The following is a 19,539-nucleotide window of genomic DNA, read 5'->3' on the forward strand; positions in this document are numbered from 1 at the left end:
TTAAAGTCAATGTGTTAACAATAAGTTACTATACAAGGATAATATATTAGGATTTAAACTTGTGAAAGATAGCAAGACCAATAATTGGTGGAAAAAATACAACTGACATCTTCCAAAAGGAAGCACTCCAATGTAATAACACCACAAAACAATGTTGTTTTTCACGGTACAGTTTTTGCATCAAAATCCATTATAAGCTACAAAATACAAAAGTATGACAATGCTTGGAAATAATCTACTTCTTTACATGTAATACAAAAAGGAGTAAGTGAATCTTGACAAGATTGATTAAAACTGAAGAATGATACAAAATTGTGGTGTAATTTTTAACTAATGGCAGATTTCAAATACTTCATGAATAAAAGTATTGAAAGAAAATTTTTGGAATCAAATGATTTCCCAGTGTCCCTTTTATGATATCATGACATACGTATCTACCTAAATGTAAATTTCTAAATATAAGTTAGACAAGAGGAATAATTTCAAGGGATCTGTTATATAACATGGTGACTATAGTTAATAATAATATATTGTATATTTGAAAATTGCTAAGACAGTAAATAGATTTTAAGTGTTTTCACCTCAAATAATGTATATGAGGTAATGGATATGATAACGAGATTTGATTTAGCCATTCCACAATGTGTACATATATCAAACACATACGATTTTTATTTGTTATTTAAAATATGGATACATTGAAAAATATCTTATAGACTTAACTGACATAATCATATCTGTTTGGTAATTTTCTTAGAAAAAGCTTGTGCTTTGTGGTGTTTCTGAGAAACTTGTAATAACTGCTAAATAAATGGTGATTTTGAGAAATTTGCTTTATGCTACTTTATGAAGGAAATAATACAGTAAAAGACAGCATTTATTTGATCATTAATCTGATTGTGATTGCTCTTTGACAATGTTAAATTAATACAAAAACAACAAAAACAAAAACAAAAACATACTCAGATAAAAAAAATTATCAAGATTCTGTAGCAGTGTGATCATGCACTAGAAAATAAGAGTATGAAGAAATAGTCCACTGAATGCCAGCTCTTCACAGATGCTCCAGCTGTTAGACAATTGCTAGCGGTTTTCATTTTCAATTAAAAACTACTTGAGGGACTGTTTAATACATTTAGATGCAAAGAGAGAATTTATACCTCTGGGGTGACGCAACTGGAGAAATTTATACTTGATCAGTGAAACATTTATATTTCAAGGCAAAGTTGAGGTGAGCTTTTTCATTTCTTGCATAGTTTATGTTTGATTAGATCAAAAAGTCAACAAATTGTGCCTTTTGTAAGACTTATTTAAGAGGATTGAAATGGTAATTACAAATTTACGGGTATACATTTCCTGAATACTAACAACTTGGGTATGTTACTTACCTTCTTTAAGCCTCATTTTCCTTTGGTAACATTTACAAAGCAAAATGAACTTCATAAAGTTAGTTTAAGGATTAAATGATAGAATTCATGTGAAACTCTTACCTGATTAATTGGACCATAATAATTACTCAATAAATGATAGCCACATTATTTAACTTTTGTCACTAAGGGACCTAAATTTGACTTTCTCATTTCAACTTTAGGTGGAATCTAGGGAAACATCAATAATCTGCTGACAATCAGATACTTTGATAAATAGGTATGTATAAGCATCAAGGATATAGATGCATTAGAAATCTAACTCCTCAAATAGAGTATGTTGAAAGCTGCCTTTTTATCTCTGCCCTTCTATGAATATACCCATACCTTATCTCTGTGCTCACAAAAATATTCTCTTATTAATTAATGCTTTTGGAAAGCATTGATGTTTTCTAAAATACAGTATCTATTTTCTAAATTTCTCTCTGCAAAACTTTCTCTATTTTTTTGTGTAATCACTACAGTTAAAATAAAGTGGAGACAAGATACCCAGGGACTCAGAGGTGAGACACATTCATTACATTAGGTTCTGCTATGAGTCTCATTTAGAAACAGCTGCACCAGAGATTCTGCTACATTGAACAGTCAACTCTGAAAGCTCGGCAGAGGTTGGCTTTAAGGGACTGACATATTATGTGCCATAGCTTACTTCACGATTTTAGCATGAGAATCTGTGCAAAGTAGACCCCATGAAAATGTTTCGCTATTTGGCTCTGCCCCAATTATACAAATGCACTTGTAAGAGTGCTCACAAATGCAATTATAAGAGTAGATAGCTCCTCACACCGGTGCAAAATAAATGAAAAGATGAAATTCTGAGTATCATTTTCATGGGTAATGGCTCCTATGTAAAAGGAATAAATTCCATTCAAAATGGAATCATTCTCACACATTTACGTATAGACATATGTGTTAATTCACTTATAATTCACTTATGAACATAGGAGATATTCCCATCTCACTGTCATTGTTAGACTAATTTTTGAGAACTATATATGTAAGACTTTACATAGTCACTACATCCTTGGCATCTGTACTAAAATGTTATACAGCTCTAGTAAAAGGACATACTACTAACAATGAACACATCTACTTGCCTCTCTATATGGCTACCAGCATATCAAAGGAGGTTTGGAGAATGGAAAGCATTGCCTTCCAAATATTCTCTCAAAGAGATCTGTTTGGAAAGGAGCATTGAAAATGCCAGAAAGAAAAACAACTTCCACATAATTATTCCATTTTTATCAACCACCAAATAAACATTAGCAGATAGTCTTCAAATTGGTTTGTGGGAGGTAGAATTACGGTTTATTTTAGATGTATACAGCTGCATGAGTCACTGGGGGAAAAATAAATGTGTTGATTTATCAATATGTTATATCAATTACAGGCACTGCTCTGCCCAACTGCTTTTGGGATCTGCATGCTTAGTGGAGAATGAATTTAAATCTGTCCAGGTGCATATTTAGGGTTTTGCTGCAAGTCAAACCCACACAGTAATGTAAAGGCATTTTTTAAGGAAAAAATTCTAACGCAGTTAAAAAATTTAGAAAGTACTAATAATTAAAGGCAGTCATTAAGTGTTATTCAAAGTTAAAATATTAATCATGGATACTTTCTAATATTAATTCATTTTTCATAATTTCTGAATATCTTAATGATTCTTAATGATTCCCTTTGGTCAAGAACCTTCTATTGATTTTACTGCTTTTAGATTTCTCTTGAGCCTGAGAAAGCGGTTAGGAAACTGGGTTTATAGACATCACTTGCCTTTTCCTCATATTCTAAACTCTTCTAGAACCAACTCCTTCAGGTAATAGTGAGTAATTTGCTTAAATCATCTCATGTAGTTCACCCCAAACACTTTAAGGTAAACGTTATTATTATCCATTTTTTTTCTCCCCTTGGTAAGAAAACTTTGTTTCAGAGAAGTCTGATTTGTCCAAGGTCACACAGTCGGCATGGGGCAGAGAGAGTGCGAATTTAATACTTGGTGGTTTGGTAGTAAATTCATAGGCACTGAGGCCAAACCAAGTACACCAACTCCCACAAACACCCAACTAGACAGATTAAGGTTTGGCAGACATCAATAAACGAGGGTGTGTATACCTTCCAAGTTATAGGAGAAAGACTGTTCCTCTCTGAGAAGCAGACAAATCATGATTTTTTAAAGTACTGCATATAGATATAGAGAAGAGTTTGAAGGTTGCAGAGATTAAGGAGCGGGTACGGCAGGAGGGAAGAGGGTAAGACTGTAAAGGGATATCATGACGGATTCTCCAAGGGATGAAAATGTTCTGTATCCTGACTGTACCAATATCAATTCCTTGATTGTGACATTGCATTATAGTTTTGTAGGCTTTTTTTTTCCACTGGAGGAAAACTGGGTAATGGATACACGGCATCTTCCCTGTATTATTTCCCTCCTCCCCCCGCCCCCTTTTTTTTTGAGACGGGAGTCTGGCTCTGTCGCCCAGGCTAGAGCGCAGGGGCACAATCTCGGCTCACTGCAAGTTCCGCCTCCTGGGTTCACGCCATTCTCCTGCCTCAGCCTCCTGAGTAGCTGGGACTACAGGCGCCCACCACCATGCCCGGAGAATTTCTTTTTGTATTTTTAGTAGAGACGCGGTTTCACCGTGTTAGCCAGGATGGCTTCGATCTCCTGACCTTGTGATCTGCCCTCCTGGGCCTCCCGAAGTGCTGGGATTACAGGCGTGAGCCACCGCGCCCGGCCTCCTGTATTATTTCTTACAATGTCATGTGAATCTACAATTATCTCAAAATAAAAACATTTACTTAAAAACAGTGTAGACATCTTAACATGTAGTTACACTTAATTAATTTGAAAGGTAAACCAAAGGGCTAAAAAGTCAGACCAGTGTTTCAAAAATCCAAACACGAGGGAAGCCCAAAAGACAGCCAGGAGTAGGTAGCAGAATCCTGCAGCAGCACTTTGTCAATTAAGTCATTCTCACAGGTAGCAGGAGAGCCCCAGCCTCTCCCGGAGGTTCATCTGTGACATGCTAGGAGGAGAAATACAAGCCATGCGGCCACTGTTTGAACTGCTCTTCCCTGGGGCTGCTCACAGAGGGAGGCAGAAAACAGGGTAGAAGTCTTTCTTCAAGTTTTGTCTGTCCACACTGGCTGACTGGCTGCTCTGGTGAGCCTAATACTGGTGTATCTATTGCCTGGCATTGGAAATAGGAAGAACCACTTAGAAAATGACAAATACAGTGGGTTACCTAGGGGCCATTCTGTAAGCAGAAGTCAGTGCTTTCTGTACTATAATTTACATACTATCTAACAGTCTGGGTAATCAAAACTTCTTAATCTCCTAGCAAAATTATAGCTGTCATAGAATTATCTAAGAGAATTGCTCTACTTTATATGTGTGTACCCACAAGCGGAGCAAAAAACAAATTAGACCCTTGGAAGCAGCACACTAAATACTAAAATATCATATTTAAGTATCAAAATATTATAGATCACAAAACAAATATAGTAGGAGAAAGAGTCATAGCAATAAAATGTTAATACTGTAAGGATAAAAGAATAAAAATAATACTTTTTGGACAATTCAGGCTCCTACTCCTTCCAGATTCTCCCCCTCCTTAAGACCATTTGGAAGTAACCAGCTCTGTACTTGGGATAAAGAGGCTGAATTTTGCTGCAAATAAAAATTGGTACAACTGCTTTCAACTGCAAGTAGTGGTTGCTCATTTTTAAAAAATACTAAAAAAAAATACTTAAAAAAATGGTTGGCAACACCTTTCATCATATTTAGCAAAGAACCAATGGTAGTGAAAAAAATCAAAGCAAATTAAAAAAAAAAAAAAACACCTTTATTTTGAGATAACTTTAGATTTATAGAAGAGTTGCAGAAATAGTACAGAAAATTCCCATACATCCTTCACAGCTTCCCCCTGTTAACATGTTACATAACCATGGAAGATTTAACAAAACTAAGAGCTTTGATACAATACTACTAACCGAAGTGCATGACAGAACTTTAAAAATATTTCTCACACTTTGGGAGGCTGAGGTAGGCAGATCATGAGGTCAGGAGATTGAGACCATCCTGGCTGACACGGTGAAACCTCGTGTCTACTAAAAATACAAAAAATTAGCTGGGTAAGGTGGCATGCACTTGTAGTCCCAGCTACTCAGGAGGCTAAGGCAGAAAATTGCTTGAACCCGGGAGAAAGAGGTTGCAGTGAGCTGAGATTGCACCACTGCACTCCAGTCTGGGTGACAGAACAAGACTCCATCTAAAAAAAAAAAAAATATATATATATATATATATATATAAAATATATATTTCTCCAGTTTTTCTAGTCATGTAATTTTTCTGTTCCAGGATCCAATTCAAGATCCCATATTGCATTTAGTTGTCATGCCCTTAGTCACCCTGAATCCGTAACAGTTTCTTAACCTTCCTTTTATCATTCATGACCTCGAGAACTTTGAACACTTCTTGTCAGTTATTTGGTATATTGTTCCTGTATTTCATTTTGACTGATGTTTTCTCATAATTGTATTGAGACCATGCATTATCTGGAACAATACCATGCAGGTGATGTAGCCTTCGCAGTGCGTCATATTGGGGGTTCATTATGACTGTACATATTGGTGGTTACGTTAACCTCAGCTAGGATAGTGTCTGCCAAGATTGTCCACTGTCAAGTTACTACTTTTTTCATTTGTAATTATTAAATAGTTTGAAAGAGATACTTTGAGACTATGCAAATATCCTGTTTTTGCTTATACTTTTGCCCATTAATTTTGGCCTCCCTTGGTGGATCTTGCCTTGCAGCAATTGTTACTGTGATATTCTAATAGTGATTTTCTATTTGTAATTTTGTATTTTAATATAGTCCCTTCTTCTACACTTAAAATTGGAATTCTTCTGCAACGCACTGTTGTTTAGCCACCTTATTCATTGATTCAATTCTTTATATTGGCATGGGGCCATGGATATTTATTCCATTCTTTGGAGTATAATCCACTATTATAATCATTTTATTGCTCAGGCTCTTTCAGGTTGGCTCTGTGCTCCTTTCACTAGGCTTCATCCCCGGTTCCCTTATGTTTAGCACCTGGCACTTTCCAGTATAGCAAGATGCTCTAGATGCAACTTGTATTTTCCCTGCCCCAGCCCTGGAATCAAACGGTTCTCCAAGGACTCTTAGTATTTTTTACTGCAGAATTGTATTTAGAAACTACTAAGTTATAAGCACTGAGCATACTCATTGCTATTGGGGAACTCACTGCTTCTAGTCTTCTCAGTGAAGAGAACTAGGAAATATAGGTATGTATATTAACTCATGCATATGTAAGCATCTATATTTCTGTGTCTATTTCTATTCCTCTGTGTGTGTATATGTGTATATACATGTATGTAAATATAATTATACTATATAGAGTTTTTTGGTATATCCATATTAATATCTCCACCTCTCTTTCAGGACCACAGGGCTCATCCTAGCATTCCCCTTTCTTTTGTAACTTCTTACTCTAACAGTGGGACTCCTAGCTCCCATTATCTATGATATAATAGCTATTTGTTCAATCCTAGTATACAAATATATTACTTTCAAAATTCCTTAGTAATATGCATATATACAGTTCCTTTATCTTTAGAGTATCCAGTCTAAACATCATTTTCCAAAGTTTCTTAGGTCAGCTCCTTTCTTCCTACCACCCCACAATGTGGTTATGTGGTTCATGTGTAATATAGTTAGATTCATTTGTTACTGTCTGTGTTCTATCCCCCTGCCACCTCCTAATGGACTTTTTAAATTAAAGAAAAACATTCACTTTTTTGTTGTACAGTTTAGGGATTTTGACAAATGCCTGGAGCTGTGTATCTACCTCCATAGTTCCACCCAGAACAGTTTTGTCACCCCCAAAATTTCTCTGTTACCCCTGTATAGCAAACTCCTCACTCCTGACACCAGACAAAAACAAGCTTTTACTTCAATATCCTGTATATGGTTTGGAATTAATTAGAATTAAATAGCACATTTTAACTATGCTATAGTAAAAATGCATCTGAAGGTCAGTACACAGAAAAAGTCCAACAGGTAAAGCTACAAACTGCCATTTGTTTTATAATACATTAGTGTTCAGATTTGGTATTTAAAACTATTTAGGTCTAAATATATAAAAAATTACACCATAGATTTTTTGAAGGGGTAATTTTTCTTTCTTTGAATGCTTACATTTAGAGTTTCTTAAGAAGTCTACAATTCAGCACCATCTATTCACTGAAAAGGAATGAAAATACCAGCCTTGTCTCTCCCTCCTCCACCTAATAGAAGAAGGTGGTGCTTTCTTGGAGAAGTGTCCAGTACTTCTGAAAGATTACTAGAAGGGCTGCCACTGTCTATCCCTACTGAGCCCCTTTACTGAGTTTGCTGACAACAAATGGCTCATGCAGAAAGCTCTTGTGCATTTTTGTATGCATTATAATATTTTGTTATTATTGTGCATAATAGTAGATAATGGTGAAGTGGGATCGAAGGCAAGTAATTACCAGAATGTTAAGAGAAGGAAATAGAAGAGACATGGTACTTTTTATTCAGTAGAAAAAAATTAAAATAATTTCTGATCACCATTATATGGACTTTTTCTATGCTGAAATAGCAATTTCTCAAAGCAAGCTTCCTGGTGGTTACTGTAAGTGGGTAAAAAAAATTAAAGGATGAAAATGGACCCATTCTTAAGAAGATACTGTGTTCTTGAGATATAATCAAGCAGAGAAGGTAAAGCTTAAAGTATTGACTTCACAGTTGCCCTGGCAAGTTGTGTGTGATTCTGTGCAACCGACTACATCACTCATCAGTTTCCTTCAATGCAAAATAAATCATATCACACATAACTTTCAAGGTTGTTGTAATAAGCAAGTTCAAGCATATGAAGCATCTAGTATAAATAACTATGCAACAGCAATAATAGCTATTATCATTATTAGTAGTGTTTGTGCATATTTTCTTATGTGATAGGGAAATCTGGTTATATAAGAGTAGCAGCATTTAATAGTTACAACTAAACATATATAGTTTCTTAAATTAACCACAATTCCAAAAAACTTCAATGTGGTTATATCATTCAAATAAACTAAATAGTACTTGTGTTTCAAAAACAAGATAACATGTGTTATTGTGTATTCAAAAACAACAAGGCATGATCTATCTAAATGTTTTTCTGTGTTTAATTATCTGATAGTCTGTGGAGGTCCTGGAAGAGAGTGACCCATGCCTTTTTCATCTTTGTATTTCTAGGAATTTCCAAAAGTAGTCATAAGAAAACTCTCTAAATTCAATGGAATTGTTTAGATTGAAACTGACCCAATTATACCACAGAGATGATATTTATAATTTTTTGAATAAACATATAAATTGATTCTCCCAGTCTTAAAACTTGAGAAAGTTACATTTTTTTTATCTGAGTTCCTTTCTTTTTTTTTTTTTTTTTTTTTTTTTTGAGGCGGAGTTTCGCTCTGTCTCCCAGGCTAGAGTGCAGTGGCCGGATCTCAGCTCACTGCAAGCTCCGCCTCCCAGGTTTACGCCATTCTCCTGCCTCAGCCTCCCGAGTAGCTGGGACTACAGGCGCCCACCACCTCGCCCGGCTAGTTTTTTTTTTTTGTATTTTTTAGTAGAGACGGGGTTTCACCATGTTAGCCAGGATGGTCTCGATCTCCTGACCTCGTGATCGGCTCGTCTCGGCCTCCCAAATCTGAGTTCCTTTCTAAGGAACCCAACCATGAGGCCTCCTAGATAATAGCTAGGAGCTGATACTCACAAGATCATTTGGACAATGAGATGCCAGATACCTTGGCTGTTATGATTGCCTAACTGACTACCTGCTTCCTGTTGATCAACTCCTCTTTCTTACCACTCCCTAATTCCTGTTTTCCTACACATGGTTCCATTTCTTCCCTGGTATATAAATCCTGAATTTTAGTTGGTCAGGGAGATGGATTTGAGACTGATCTCACATCTCCTCTGCGAGAGCACCTGATTAAAGCCTTCTTTCCTAGCAATACTTGTGTCAGTAATTGGTTTGCTGCGATGCAAAAAGCAGGACCTATACCAAACCCCTGGCATTTTGGTTAAAAGATTAGATTCAGATTATGTTCAGATTATAGCAAAGGCCAATATTTAAAGTGAAAGATGGACAGGAAACTTCTTGGGTACCTTAAAATTGTCCATATTTTGGAAGTTTGAAGAATCAGAATACTTAATTTTAGGGTTACTGGAATATGTAGTTCTCTTGAGTCTATACAGTAAACCAAGCTCTAAGTATTTTATAAAGAGGTGTGAACCTAAACATCATCATTTAAACTCAAGACTTTGATGAATTCACAGTGGGTTTTAGCCCACTTATGCAGGTCTAGCTTATTAGCAGTGTAGGTCTGCCAATGCTTTCTGTATGTGGCATCTGTAACTCAAGATTTGTCCCCAAAACTAAACCCTTTTCCACAGTGTGATAACTGGTAGCAGGGTAGAGAAAAAAATATTCTCCCATGTCACACATGAGGAATTTAGGGCAGACCCAGTGTTTTTAGGTTTTCAGAGCATAGGCGCATCTGCCTCCTTGAGCTGTCTGCTGCAGTGCATAGCGGGGTGCAGCAGCAGAGGGCAAGAGGGAGGATGAGTAAACACTGTGGGCCTCCAGAGGGCTCAGCAACTGACCTCACTCAAAATGGCAGGGACAGAGAGGAAGAAACTGACAGATCCCCCAAATGCTCACTGACTGAGAACAAGTAAGAGGGATTGTCTCTCTCCGTGGACTCCCAGTACCACTGTAGGTGATCTCACTTGGGCAGGAGTCAGCAAAACAGGGATCTTCACCATTAATGGGATCTCATTTTGAACTCGGGGCTAGTTAACCTTATGAAGCCTGGGGTACCAAGAAATAACAATTAACTCTGCAAAGAGGTCATTAACATTGAGATTTTTAGAAATTTTCCTGAAGTGCTTTTTGAGTGCAGTTTTTAAAATGGCATTTCTCCCTACCTAAATATAATGCATTGTTAGAGAGAACAGGCATTTATGTCATGCCTGCTGTTTCAGGTACTGTTATATCACATCATGGTCCTATTAACTTTATGAAGTATAATTATCTTAATCATACAGATAAAGAACCTAGAAATTTAAAAAGTGATTTTTTTCAGCAATTCATGTTGTTGTTCTACATTATGGTACTTTGACCTAGAGGGATACTGAAAAGATCATTAGGCATAGTCCTGCCATCCAACATGTAAGCTCTCCATAGCTGTTTTGCAGATAAGGCAATGAGTACTTAGAATTTTCCTTCACTTTTTTTTTTTTTTTTTTTTGGTTAATTTATTTCAAGATGAATTCTCTTTACCAAGTAGAAATTCAAATTCTTGTGTTTACATTTAGAATCACAATGGCACAACTGGAAACAAAATGCCGAAAAAGATTTCCATAGCTGAATAACACTGCATTCTGACAAAAATACACAGAGTCTCACTTTTAAAAATTGAGGACACTTGGGATAATTACATACTAAAATGACTGAATCATGGCCCTGATAAGAGGAAAGCAGAAGCCTCCATAATTAAACAGAACAAAAGTAAAGAAGCGTGTGTGTGTGTGTGTGTGTGTGTGTGTGTGTTGCGTTTACGTTCAGAAACAGCAGACCTGGTGCTTTGGCAATGGTCCAAAGTCATTTCTGGTAAATAAGAGATATAAATAATTCATAAACAGAACATCCCAAATGAAAAAACAAAAAAAAAAAAAAAACACAGATCTGAAAGGAAAGAAAACATTTGTGTCAGACAGATAGCTTCTAGCCATCTCAACCAACAACTTGCTTTAAACAGTATAATTCATTCACTTATTTCATAGGCAAAGGCAAAGTTCCCCCTTTCTTCTCAAAAAAGATTTACAATGTTTCTGTTTTGGGAAGTATTAATCTGAGAAGAGGAGGCACTTCACATTATGTAATTGCTTCCTTCTGTCCTACTGCTGCTATCACACTGAATGGGCATAACAGTCTTAATTGGAAACAACCTCATGTTATCTGTATGTATCCTGAGTAAATAAAATACGTGCATTAACCAATGAGGAGAAAAATGAGTGAGTAATGCAACAACGTGATACGTGTTCTCCAGAATTTGGAGAACGCAGGGACTGGTGTGTGCTCACAGGTAAAAATGTTTAAATGATCAGGAGCCCACCTGAGTGCGCAGAGCAAGAAGAAAGCAACAGTGGTGACAGGTGAAACACCACAGGTAGATCCTTGAAGAAGGGCACTAGCCTTGTTTTCCTGAATGTGACCTCACCTGTGTGGACCATGTGGACTGGAGAAGTGACTAGTGTGGAAGCACTGGTAGTCAGGTACTGTGGGAGACTGATGGATGGAGCCCACTGGAGGGGTCTTCAGCATGCTAGGGAATTGGAAGACTCCAGTAAAGGGCTCTCCATACCTCACAAGCAAATAATCTGCAATTAGATATCTAGCTCTTTCAGAAGGCACTAACACCATCCTAAGCCTTTTCTTACCTCTTCTCTCTCCTGTAACTCTCCAGTGGAGAGGCAGCTTGGTGAGTGAAAGAAGACGGCAAATGGTGAAGAAGCTAAAGCAGGCCTGAGCAGGGGAAGACAGAAACTTTCAATTTTTTAAGAGGTTGAAGTTTTGGTATTAGTACCTGGAGTGAAGGCAAGCCATGGGAACTGTAAGGGATAAAGGCTGAAGCTAGGAGCATGAAGGAAAGACGAAGTGTGAAAGAATAAAGATGCATTTCCCCTACTGTGTTTAGCTGGTTCAATCAATCAGTTACAACTCCATTTTCACACTGAAGTGTAAATATTGGATGAACCACATTTGTTGGTCCCCAGTTGTTATCTAGACACATGCTGACAGTAATAAGCTTCCATTTCCCTTGTCATCAGGACTTCAGGGTTGCCAATTTACAGAGCTCTGCAATTCCTTTACCTATCTTCCTACACATGTCTATCCAGAGAGAAATGTGTATTATTATACACACACAACAAAATAAGATAAATCCAGTTTTCTAAACATATGAGAAGAAATCAAACAGGCATGATCAAGCAGTGATCATGTTTCATGTATCATGTTTCTCAGGCAATGCCTATTCCTATAACAGCAATTTAACAAATATTTTTCAACGAATACTTGTGTTTCTCCTGTCACAAATAGAACAGATGCTGAAAATTTAAGTCAATGAGCACATTTTATACCATTTCCCAACTGAAACTACTGATGAGCAAAATTTTACTACTTACTTGAAAGCAGCAATATTTTTTGGTTATTGATGCTTAATTAATCTATTAAAATGAAGTTTCTGTACTTTAAAACAAGTTCACATCAACCAAGATAGAAAATGCTCTGGTTTAAAAATCATCATAATTATAGATTATTTTTTTCACACTGAGTCTAATCATTTTTACCTATTTGTAATATTTTCAAGGCTGCTTCTAATACCACATATTCATATCATTATTTGATTAAATATATGTATTACATTTTCCAATTCAAAAGTTTTACAAATTTTAGTTTTCATTGACAAATAATAATTGTATGTATTTTTTGGGTACAATGCAATGTTTCAATATGTAGACCCAAAATAAAACCCTAATCCTCTCAACTACTGATGAACCATCCCCCTTGGCCAGGGGCATTCCAATATTAACTTGAAAAGTTAGTTCAGGCCAGGATGGGAAGTGGAGATAGGACATGCCTCATTACACTTTCTTCTCTTTGGAATTCAGGTATAGCTGACCAGCATTAACATGAAAACAGAGATCCTACGATTGATAAAACAGACTCTGTAAGTGTGATAAGAAACATTTACAATCTATTCTCTCTGAAGCCTGCTACCTGGAGGTTTCATCTGCATAATAAAAACTTTAGTCTCTACAATTTATTATGTTAACCCAGACACTCCCTTCTATTGATTCCAGGTCTTTAGATAGACTCTTTCAGCTAATTGCCAATCAGAAAAAAATCTTTGAATCCAATCACCTGAAAGTACTTTTCCTACCCCACTCAGGCTACAGCTTGGTTTTATACATTTTAGGGAGACATAAGACATCAATAGATTAATTGTGTTTACATTTAGGATCAGAGCAGCACAACTGGAAACAAAATGCTGCAAAAGATTAATTATTATATTGATGTCTTATTAAATAAAGTAATTAATTAAAAGATCAATTCGTCTATTGATGTCTTATTTCTCCCTAACATGTATAAAACCAAGCTGTAGCCTGACACCTTGAGCGCATGTTCTCAGGGTCTTCTGCAGCTGTGTCACAGGCCATTGGTCATGCATATTTTGCTCTGAATACATTTTTTTCAAATATTTTACAGAGTTTGACTCTTTGTCAACACATACATGTATACATTGTGGAATGATCAAATCAAGCTAATTGCATATCTATCGCCTTAAATATTTGTGATTTCTTCGTGGTGAGAAAATTTAAAATCTTCTCTTTTAGTTATTTTGAAATATACATTATTAGTAGCTATCGTCACTGTTTAAAAGTTCAATATTAGAAATTCCTACTTGTTGAAGACAACAGCTATTTTAGCAATTTCAGATATTTGAAATATAATCATAAACCAATTAGCAAGTGGAAAAGTTCCTCTGGAAGGATATCATAGAACTAACATGAATTACCTAAGGAGACAATGAAATATCCCTCAGATGACAGGAATCTTTAGCTGTGGCCAAATTGCATTAAATGGTTTAACATGATTAGTTACTTGATTAAAAGGAAGAGAGGTAAATATAAAAGGTGGGTAGTAAACTATTTGATAAAAACGCATATTTCTTATTTGGAGGGAGGAAAAAACTGAAATACAATCTCCCATTTAAAGAAGAGGAGGAAAAAAAGAAAACAGAAAGATCAGCATAAGTCTGTATATTAAAAGGCCAAAAAAAAAAAAAAAAAGTATACTTCTTACTTCTCAAAGGCTTCTGAGGTGTTTCCATACAGAAAAAAACAAAAAACAAAAACAAGCATTTGTTTATGATAATGACCCTGAATTACCATAAAAATGTTTGCTGGTATCCAGAACACTGTATTTCAAGAATTCACTGAAGTATTTAGATAATGTATTTTAGAAAGATGCATTGGAGAAAAACTTGCTAAAATGAAAAAGCACATAAGGAACTAAACCCCTTATTATCTCAAACATTCATTTATATTTCTCATCTAATTCTTTAATAATGTCAGATAAATTGGATGTTACCACATGTGATGACTCAAATTGATCTTAATATTTTTCTTGTCATATTTATGGCTAGGTAATGAAGCCTGCTTATAACATGGAATCATTAGCCTTAGGGCAGTGGAAATGAGACTTGAGAAAGGAGAAAAATAGGGTGTATTTTCCTATGCATACATTTCCATAAAATGCTAACACAGAGAGATACATTTTAAAAATAACAGAAGAGGATCCAGTGAAAAAAGATGCTTTGCCAGCTCAGTACTTGCTTCATTCTCACATATGTACCTACGTAGGAAGATGAATTGAGAAATGAATTTGCTTTACTGCTGATCAAATGTATAAACCCCAAATGTAAAATAAAATAATTAATAGGAGGCCAAATGATGCTTTTGAATCACAGCAGTCATTTGTTATATTAAGAAGGAAAGAAAAAAAGTTCAGATCTTGGAAAAGTATGTTTCCACTCTGCATTCAATGGGAAATTACAACACTGGAAATGATTGAAGCTCCTCATTTCTGTTACCTCTGTTCCTGTTACTATTCCTGTTGCTGCAGCTATCAACCCATCACGATTCCTTTAAATATATAATGTGTATATACATGTGTGTGCACATATACATATATGTATATGTGTATACACATATATGTATACACGTGTGTGTATACACACACACACACACACACATATATATACAGTGTTCCAACATTTCAGGAGGACTACTGTCACTTAAGCATGTACAAATAATTAGATACACTCCATTTCTGTCACTGTGAAAATAGTGTTTCTCATGTGTTTGTTGAAGGCTTTTTTCAAAAGCACAAACACATGCCAACATGCCTTCCTACCCCTGCTCCATGCCGACTTAACTATACATAATCTTTGGGAATAAAACACAATATGGTCAATAGGAAAATATTCATTAAGAAAAATCACTAAATAAGGAATTGGCCAGATTAATCCAGAGATTAGCATTAATGATACTTATTCAAATAAACTCTTGCAATAATATAAGAGGAAAGTGAATTTGGTGCTTAAGAGAAATCATTAAAAGAAAATGTTTTATTGGATCAAACATATGATTTGAAACAAACTACACTGTGATTTGGATTTCTTATCTCTGAACAAAACATATTAGTAGCTGCTTCTCAAATTTGTTATTTCAGAATCCCTTGTATTAATTTTTCTATGAAGAATTCATGTTTTAAAAAGTTATTAATCATACTGAATTTATCAATCACTTATTACTCTTATAAATCAAAGCTCATTTTATATAAGTAAAAATTCAGCAGTCCACTTTAAATGTCATTTCTGTTGGCCTTTTAAGATTGTGATCATAATAATCATAATTCTATGAAACACCACTGAACTTCTTTTCTTTCCTTCTTAATATAATAAATGACTGCTCTGATTCAAAAGCATTATTTGGTCTTCTATCAATTATTTTATTTTACATTTGGGGTTTGTACATTTGATCAGCCGTAAAGCTAATTCATTTCTCAATTCATCTTCCTACGAGATGGGGTTTGGAGACAAATGCTAACATTTGGGTTCTGGTTAACCTGGATTCAGACAGGAAATGTGATTTTTCCATTGTACTCCCATAATGTGCACACCCATCTGTGGATATTTCTAGGAGAGAGATTATGTTCAACGAAAATGTCTTTAGGATTTACTTTTAATTATAGAGCTATAAGTAAAGAAAATTTCTAGTTCAAGCAATAATTCAAAATAACATTCCTTAATTCCTCTGTTAAATCTTCGAGACAGATGTTTAAAAAGAAAGGAAAAAATATATACATTGGGAATGTATTAGTCCATTTTCATACTGCTATGAAGAAACACCCAAGAGTGGGTAATTTTTAAAGAAAAAGAGGCTTAATGAACTCACAGTTCCACATGCTTGGGGAGGCCTCCCAATCACATGGAAGGTGAAGGAGGAGCAAAGGCACGTCTCACATGGTAGAAGGCAAGAGAGCTTGTGCAGGGGAATGGCCTTTTATAAAACCATCAGATCTCACGAGACTTATTCATTACCACGAGAACAGCACAGGAAAACCTGCTGCCATGATTCAATTACCTCCCACCAGGTCCCTCCTACAACATGTGGGGATCATGGGAGGCACAATTCAGGATTGGATTTGGGTGGGGACACAGCCAAACCATATCAGGGAGTCAGGTACTGGTTTGAGATATTAAACAACATATCTAATTTAATCATCATACTATGTTCATGGGGTATGTTGGGGTTCAGAAACCAGTACTCCCAAATATGGCACTTTCACATGCTGACCTGAAGAAGAAGCCTCAAGGTCTTTGTGACCTCCCCGCCCCCAAGTCCTGCAGTGCCCTCCACCTGCCCCACCAACACATACACCTGTCTGTCCTGCCTGACAATCCTCAGTCCCACCCAAAGCACAGAATGAAGTTGTTCTCTGAATCCCTTTATCTGACTGAAGTCCAGATTCAACAAGGAAGAAAACAGTGACCTCTGGTATCCTCCCTGAGTTTTCATTAATTGAACTCATATCACAGGAAGAAAGACCAAAGTCTGTCAACACATCCGAATAGATTTTTGTCACAAACCATTGCCTGTTCTGCAGGCCCAACAGACTTTGTTCCCAGCCATTGTACGTTCTTCAAGCCCACTGAATTCCCCTAAAAAAATTACTACCTCCCTAAAATCATCCACATGTTCCCATCTCCCTGGTCTCTTAAGAAGATGGTATAGAATGACTGTACCCCGTTGTGTGGCGGGCTAATCACTCTATAATTTTCTCCCTCTGCATGCTAATAAATTTCTCCTATTAATGTGTCTTTTTTGAGTTTCCTTTCCTGTGAACCTTTTGAGGGTGAAAGGGAAGTTTTCTTTTGGCCCCTACAGGTATAATCTTCAATTCAGAAACAGGGACTTAGAGAGTCTAGAAGATTGACTATGATCACACATTAAGTGAAGCATATTTATTCACTCAAATCCACTCAGCCTTTTCCTCTGTGTTGCCCATAATTTTTAGGTATTTAAGTAATGAAGCAATGCAGACAGACTTTTTAAAAGAGAGGTCATTCTGTTCAGCCGAGCACACCCTGATTTCTCATCTTGATTATTTTCCAAGAGTTACATTAAACAATTACTAAATTTTGTTTACATTCCCAGGTTTTACCTAATATCCTAAGAATGAAGCCAATAAATCATAAACAAAATAATAAAGCTATCACAAAATACCTTGCTTGCAGAAATACACTGTGAGAAAAAACATCCTAGTGGGCTTCATATGACAGCTTACAGCAATCAGTCCTCAGCTATAAACCAATGCTACAATCAATACAGATAGAATACCTACTATGTTAGGTTTCAATGATGGGCAGAATAATTACAGGAACTACAGACCATGGAGAAGCCATGGTCACACAGAGAGATGGGTATATGGTATAATGAAAGTGTGTATTGGAGGTCTGACCTGCTTGAAGTAGTTTATATTATATAGTATAATATAGATTGACTGAATTACCTGTAGCTTGCAGAAACAGTAGTATGATAGATATACATTTTATGTATATGTTTAAGTGTGTATGTGTGTGTGTGTATGTGTGTGTGTGTCTGTATGTGTGTATGTTCAGGTGTATTTCTGAAGGGCTGAAAACATTTTCCTAACCAAGGATAGCTATGAGCTTGGCAGAAAACAAACAAAAAAACAATTTAATGACTTCTTTAGGACCCCTGGATCATTAGAAGGTACTCAGAGAGAGAAATGTTAGCCTTTTATTGATAAAGTCTCATGCTAATGTAGTACTCACAAACTTCCTTGTTTCTGATATGGATTGAAAAAGTACATTAAAATAATCAGTAATCCCTGCACATGAAAAACTTGTGCCAAGTACTTCTTACAAGTTCTTGATTTCTTCATCTCTGTGAAACAAGTATGATTGTTATGCTACTGTTGCAGATAAAAGAACAAAGACTTGGGAAGTTTTAATTATTTGCATTAAGCCAGGCAGCTAGTGTCAGATCCAGTACCTGAACCCAGGTCTGTAATATCCCTCTCTGTGTTCTTAACTGTGATTCTATTCTGCTTGTCCCTGAAACTGTTTTCTTTGGATACTAGAAAAGATATCCATTCTACATATGACAGCATTCATTGAAATCACAAAGAGGCAAAAATATTTGCTTTTAAACCTAACAAGATTCTATTTTCCACAAAAATCCTGAAGTTTATCCCAATGTTAAAAATTCAAAAATATCATAGTCGGAAAAAAAGCTTTCCTAAGATTTGGCTTCAAGTCTTTAATAAAAGAAACTTCCATTTATTTAAATACATCTGTAAGTGTATTAAATATATTTGAAAGGAAATGTTCTACGTAGAAGAGGTAAAAGCAATACAAGTCGGGTCTAAATTTCTAAGGAAAGAAGCTCTGACCTCAGCTTTGAGCTTTATCCTTTTTACAGCCTATATCCAGGCTGGGAAATGGAAGAATGGAGGTTGTCATGGGTCTCTGAAGCATACAAGAGAAAAAAGCAGAGAAGAACGATGTTTTCCTTCAAATACAGCAGATCTTGATATGCAGGCAGTGCCTCTCATTTGATATTTGCTGGAATCTTTCACAAATATAATCCCATCAATCCTCATAATAACCTTTGGAGGAGAAGAAATCTCAGTATATACTTAACGTCTTGCTTTGACGACTATCGCATATTGAGCAAGTGAGCTCAGAGGGATGGGTGATTAAAGAGAGACTGAGTATAATAGACATGTAGCAAAGGATCTGGCCTTATTCTCCACTGCTGTTCACAGCCTCTCCAATAAGCACAGCTGTTTCTCGACAGCTGCCTGTCTTCTTCCCTCTCCTTCAGAGCCCAGCTGAGCATCACTGAAGGTTCAAGCACTGAGG

General features: G+C 36.0%; 1 protein-coding gene across 2 annotated transcripts in view; it reads right to left on the reverse strand.

Annotated features, from left to right (window-relative positions):
- CHSY3 (chondroitin sulfate synthase 3) overlaps positions 1 to 19,539 on the reverse strand; it is a 282,613-nt gene that overhangs the window by 90,510 nt on the left and 172,564 nt on the right. The window lies entirely within an intron of this gene.

Source organism: Macaca thibetana, chromosome 6, assembly GCF_024542745.1.
Source record: "Macaca thibetana thibetana isolate TM-01 chromosome 6, ASM2454274v1, whole genome shotgun sequence".
Classification (NCBI taxonomy): domain Eukaryota; kingdom Metazoa; phylum Chordata; class Mammalia; order Primates; family Cercopithecidae; genus Macaca; species Macaca thibetana.